The sequence below is a fragment of the Lolium perenne genome, chromosome 6 (assembly GCF_019359855.2).
Source record: "Lolium perenne isolate Kyuss_39 chromosome 6, Kyuss_2.0, whole genome shotgun sequence".
NCBI lineage: Eukaryota > Viridiplantae > Streptophyta > Magnoliopsida > Poales > Poaceae > Lolium > Lolium perenne.
In genome coordinates, this window is record NC_067249.2 from 150,585,821 (window position 1) to 150,590,983 (window position 5,163).

Below are 5,163 nucleotides of genomic sequence, written 5' to 3' on the forward strand. Positions count from 1 at the left end.
GATAGTTGAGTCAATTAATTTGGATCTGAGGGAGTATCAGATTCAGACTACATCATGATAAGTTGGTTAAAAAAATTACCCCTGGGCGGTCCCTGCCCAGCTCGGCAGTGGCATTTCGCTTCTTGTGCTGCAGATCTGGCCATGCTCCTGCAGTAGGTGGGGCGCTATCATTCCCCATAGCCTCAGCACGGAACCTGGAGGTACCAACCTGATACAGAGAATATAGAGCATGGTGTCACAGAGGCTTTACGCACAAACAGCTGAAGACATGTGCTACTTTAAGCATTTTCCAGAACATGAACATATTGAGGATGCAGACAGACAGAGTGGATAAGCAAACGGAGTACCTGCTTTGCGGGGCTGGGGACGCAGCTCAGGCTCAGCCAACTGCCCACATGCGTGGTGGCCTTACGCTCCATTGCCCCCCCACCACCACCATCGAGGTCTTTCCTTTCCTGTACAAGCTGACAAAAGATACAGTGAGGATCAGCAGAAACTACAAAGGTTGCAAATGTCGACAAATAAAGGAAGAACACCCCAATCCAAGCAAAGGTAGCCCCCGCCCCCCACCCCCATCAATCACTCCCAGCGCGAGGGTGACCAGAAAGACACCCCTTCGCCCAGAATAGGAAATAGATGCGCAAGATACCGAGGTGAGGAAAAAAGAACCGATCCCGAGAAAGGAAAGAACATTACTAGTACTACCTAATCCGCTTGGTACACTACAAGAAATCTGCCATAATATGACGTTTTTTTATGACTGGAAATCAAAATGTCATAGCTTTATGATGTTCCTAGCTTTGATCGTCGTTGGCCACTCGGGGGAGGCAAAACCCTAGAAAATTGTGACGTTATTGGGCAAAAACGTCATTGGCAATTTAGGTCAAAACGTCATTAGCAAAATTAAGTGGCCTACGACGTTTTTCCACTGCCGATTGCGACAAATCAATAACGTCATTGGCATTTGGCTCAATACAATGGTATGTGTTTGGCTGCCATGTCATCCATTTTGCCTATGCGCGCGTTGTGAAATTGGTGTTGGCGCCACAGGCTTTCGATTTTGGGCCGCGGGAGACCAAAATATTTCTAGGTCAGCCCGTATCCAACCCCACCTACTCCTCTCACAGACCCCTCCCTCGTCTCCTCCACACACCCTCGTGCGCCGCCTCTCACAGATCTCTTCCTTCCCCGGCGCCACATCGCCGGCCACCGCAGACCTCCGGCGCCTCTCCTCCCCTCCGCACCACCTCCGGCCCCTCACCCTCGACCGGTCGACACCCATCACCCCTCGTGGGATTTCTCCCCTGCGGCTGACCCCATATAGATCGAGGGAGCACGCCCGCCGTGCTGCCCCTTCTCGCCAGTGGCCAGGCTTCAACAGCCAGCCAGACATGTCGCGCGCATGGCCAGGGTAGCTGACGCACTGCACGCCTACGGCGACCACAAAGACGCTGCGCCGGCGAGCCCCAAGCGCAGCTTCGGGGCCCCTTCTTCCACGGGTCCTCCATGAGGCAGCTCCGCCGCAGCCCCTCGGTCGTCCTCCCCCACATCGCCACCGGTGACCTCGTCAGCATCCACCGCGCGCTTGCCGTCCAAGGTGAGGACTCCCGTTACCCTCGCCCTCTGATTCGTGGTGATGTTCCTTGTTCTTAATTTGCGTTGAGTGGACCAGCCAAGAACATGGATTCTGACTTATAGTTTGCTCGGCTCGCATGTCCAGATCAGTAGGGAGTTCTTTGGTGTGCATTTGTACGAGCTAGGTGTACATCCAGAGACTACGTGTAGTAGATTCGATCTGAATTTTGATCGTGCTATGCAAAATTGGTTATCTATATGGCATGCGTGTTGGTTCAGTCCAAAAGCGATAAGTGAATGTTTCTTAATTTGTCCTCCATCGTTCTTGTTTGGACTGATGAAATCCATAACTAATAATAGCACATTACGTAGTAGCTATGATTTTAATCAATATCCACATCCCCTAACAGCTCAAGTTGAGTTCAGTTAATGAGATGAAGCTCAGCAAAAATCCATTAACAGTACACTCTAGCTGTTCTACATCCATGATAGTTAACCAAGGTACGATATAACGAACTAACTTATGTTTGTCTGCAAGCAGGAGACTTCGGTTTCCTCGATAATTATCGGTGATGTTTTTTAAACTTCAGGTTGTATGATTTATTGCTTTGTAAATCTGCGGCTTGTTTCTGATATAATTCAGAGGAATTTTTAAATGAATGCCTGCTAACTTTTCTCATCGCTGTGTTGCAGGGTCAGAAGAGAAAGGACAGAATCTGCATCGTGCTTGCAGATGATACATCTGAGGAGCCAAAGATCAGAATGAACAATTGGATTGTGAAATGATATATTTTTGTTTGTTCAGGAAGTTGCTCTAATTTCTGTCTATAACTAAATAAGGAACAATAGTTCTTTATGCACAGAGAAACTGGTTGAGATATTTAGTAGCTACTATTACCATGATTTTTATTATAGCTTGCTAGGTCATGTATAGATGCCATGTTACTTTACAAGTCAAGTACCTTTTACACTTTATATTCTTTATGCTAACACCAAGCTTGTGTGGTTCTATAGGTTGTTGAAGTAAGCTGTTTGCTTCCGAAGTTTGCTTACCATCGTTGAGGTTTGTGCCTTGTTACGATTATCTTAGTGATTTCAGTAATGTCATTGTGATGTATCTTACACTTGTTCCTGGTTGAACATGAGAATTGGTTCCTTATGGAAGTTAGATCTGTTCATTCCTAGTTTACTGTTGGATGCAATTTCATGTGTTCTTTTTTAACGTGATAGTGTTTATTGATTTGTTAGCTTGTTCCATGCGTGTCTGTGTATCCCCTTGCTCATTTGTGGTGCATGAGTATTTGCTGCTGTCTGGAGGCAATTATTTTACCAAGTATGCAATGTACTGAATTAATTTAGTACTACTCCTCTAGGGTTGTATCAAACCTGACACAACGTGTATTAGTTCAACAATGTGTAGATGCTTTCCTAGGGTCCTTTTACTGATTACTACAACAGTGTGTGCTTGCTGTCTAGATGCCAGCCATAGGAGTAAAGTCAATGGTTGCTTTACACCATCTTGGAGTACTAATTTTTCTTCAACTAGACTTAATTTTCTTGCAGTAGAGTAACTTCCTGATGGCAATGGTTGCATATCACAGAGATACGCTGCTGCTAGCGCAGGCGAGGTGTGCTTCTTGGAACTGGCTAGGTGCGAGCTGGTGAGATGCTGTCGAGCCTGAACCATTGACCTAGCAGTAACATAATTGCTGACTCCATCTTGATGATGCATATTATCTTGTCATGGCATCCCCAGTTTAAAATAACGACAGAAGCTGTATTATGAAATTTGAAGATGCCATGCTCAAATTTAATTAATGGACAGCAACTTTCTTTGTGCATTTTAAAGTGGACCATGAAACAGTTTTCCTGCGATATGTGTATCCATCTTTAAGCTTATTCCATTGTTGAGATGCACATTTTATTTTGTAACCTTTCAGGCTGGAAACTTTTATAGACTGAAAATATTTTGTAGAATTCCTAGCTGAATATTAAAAAATGCACTTGGTCCTCTTTGTATGTTGAAGGCCATTCTAATTTGGGGAACATTTGTCTCTCGTGATCATGCTAATGTTGCGATGGGCTGCCTACTGCAATTTGTTGTTTCTTGCTGTTTGATAGTTAATCATGCCCTGATTAGTATATATTCGATTGAGTTAGGTGTTTACTGATTGAATTTTGGTGTCATTCCTTTCATCAGGTTAGATCAGCTACCGATAATTGGGACCTTCTGCTGCAGCGCAGGTTGTAATGGTGTGTCACCCTGGCTGCCTGGGTTCACGCCTTTGCCGGCAGCCAGCGCGTTGCTGATGTCGCCGGGAGGAGGACGCTGCTTCCAATGCCATCCTGCTGCTTGGCTGTGGACGACCTCGAGCAGGTGCGGACAATTCCTTGTAATGTGAATCTGGAACTGAATGTCCCTGTAATGTGAATCTGGAACTGAATCTGGAACTGCTCGTTTTTCCCAGGATGTCTTTGGGGTGGTACTGGACACAATAACAAGTACTGAGCAGAGATCACTACAATGCAATGGGTCACTGTAGTACAAATATGAATCTGTTGTCAGTGTCTTTCTTGTATATATATCTGATTTGTGGAAATATTGTAATATATTCAGTTACTGCTCTTATATGGATGATTTCATCATGTGTTGATGTTTATATATTGTCTAATCTTGTTAATATAAACCTGACCAACCCAAGAATAAATGGATCGTAAAAGGCTAAGGCCCAAATAGAGAAAGGCTGGAAAAATGGTGAGGCCCAAAATAGAAAAAGGGTGCAAAACAGCTAAGGCCCAAAACAGAAATGGACCAAAACAAAGGCCAATGCTTACGGTAAAAGGCTGGAATTATTGGGCTCGGCCCATGTAGAATACAGAAATGGACTGGGCTGATTTCGAATTAAGACGTTTTGGTTTCGTCATAATTTTGCCACGTCGGATTGCCACGCTGGACTCGGGGGCAGGTGCCCATGACGTTTTGGGAACGTCATGCCGTCAGTGACATTTTAAAACGTCACAAAGCTCTACGACGTTTTCAACTGGAACGTCTTAAGCAGTCACTGCTGACTCCCAGCTTTCGACGTTTTGAAAAGCGTCACCGTAACGTCACAAGTAGCCATTATTGACGTTTCAGTGACACCTCTATTTTGTCAACTTATGGCAGATTTCTTGTAGTGGTATAGATGCAGCTTGCCCCTCCAAGCTGGATGCCTGGACGGTGGAGGCGAAAGGAGGGGATCGAGCTAGCGGCTTGCATCCGTCGGCTGTCGGCACTCGATCGAAAGAGACAAGGGGGGCTACATAAAGGGGAGGGGTAACATATTTTATTACACAGTGAACTTACTGATGTGACTAGTCATTACATGTCTCACTGAAACTGGGGCCCATAGTGTGGCACCCCAAATTCACTTGAACCTGCCCGGCGGGACGCATTGGCGCGTCAAGAAAACCCCCGAATTGTAGCGGGGAAATGAAACATTTCACAAAATTTCGAAATTCAAGCACACTGCCACGCGCCAAGCACGCAGGCTGTTCCTTCCTCTTCCTCGGTTCCTCCTCCCCTATCCGAAAAAACCCCAAATCCCA

At 45.6% G+C, this 5,163-nt stretch overlaps 1 long non-coding RNA gene across 1 annotated transcript; it reads left to right on the forward strand.

Annotated features, from left to right (window-relative positions):
* The first annotated feature begins 3,700 nt into the window (after positions 1 to 3,700).
* Positions 3,701 to 4,235, forward strand: LOC127309507 (uncharacterized). Its single transcript, XR_007857189.2, has 2 exons — positions 3,701 to 3,952; positions 4,044 to 4,235. It is a non-coding gene; the product is annotated as an uncharacterized lncRNA (long non-coding RNA).
* The last annotated feature ends 928 nt before the right edge of the window (positions 4,236 to 5,163 follow it).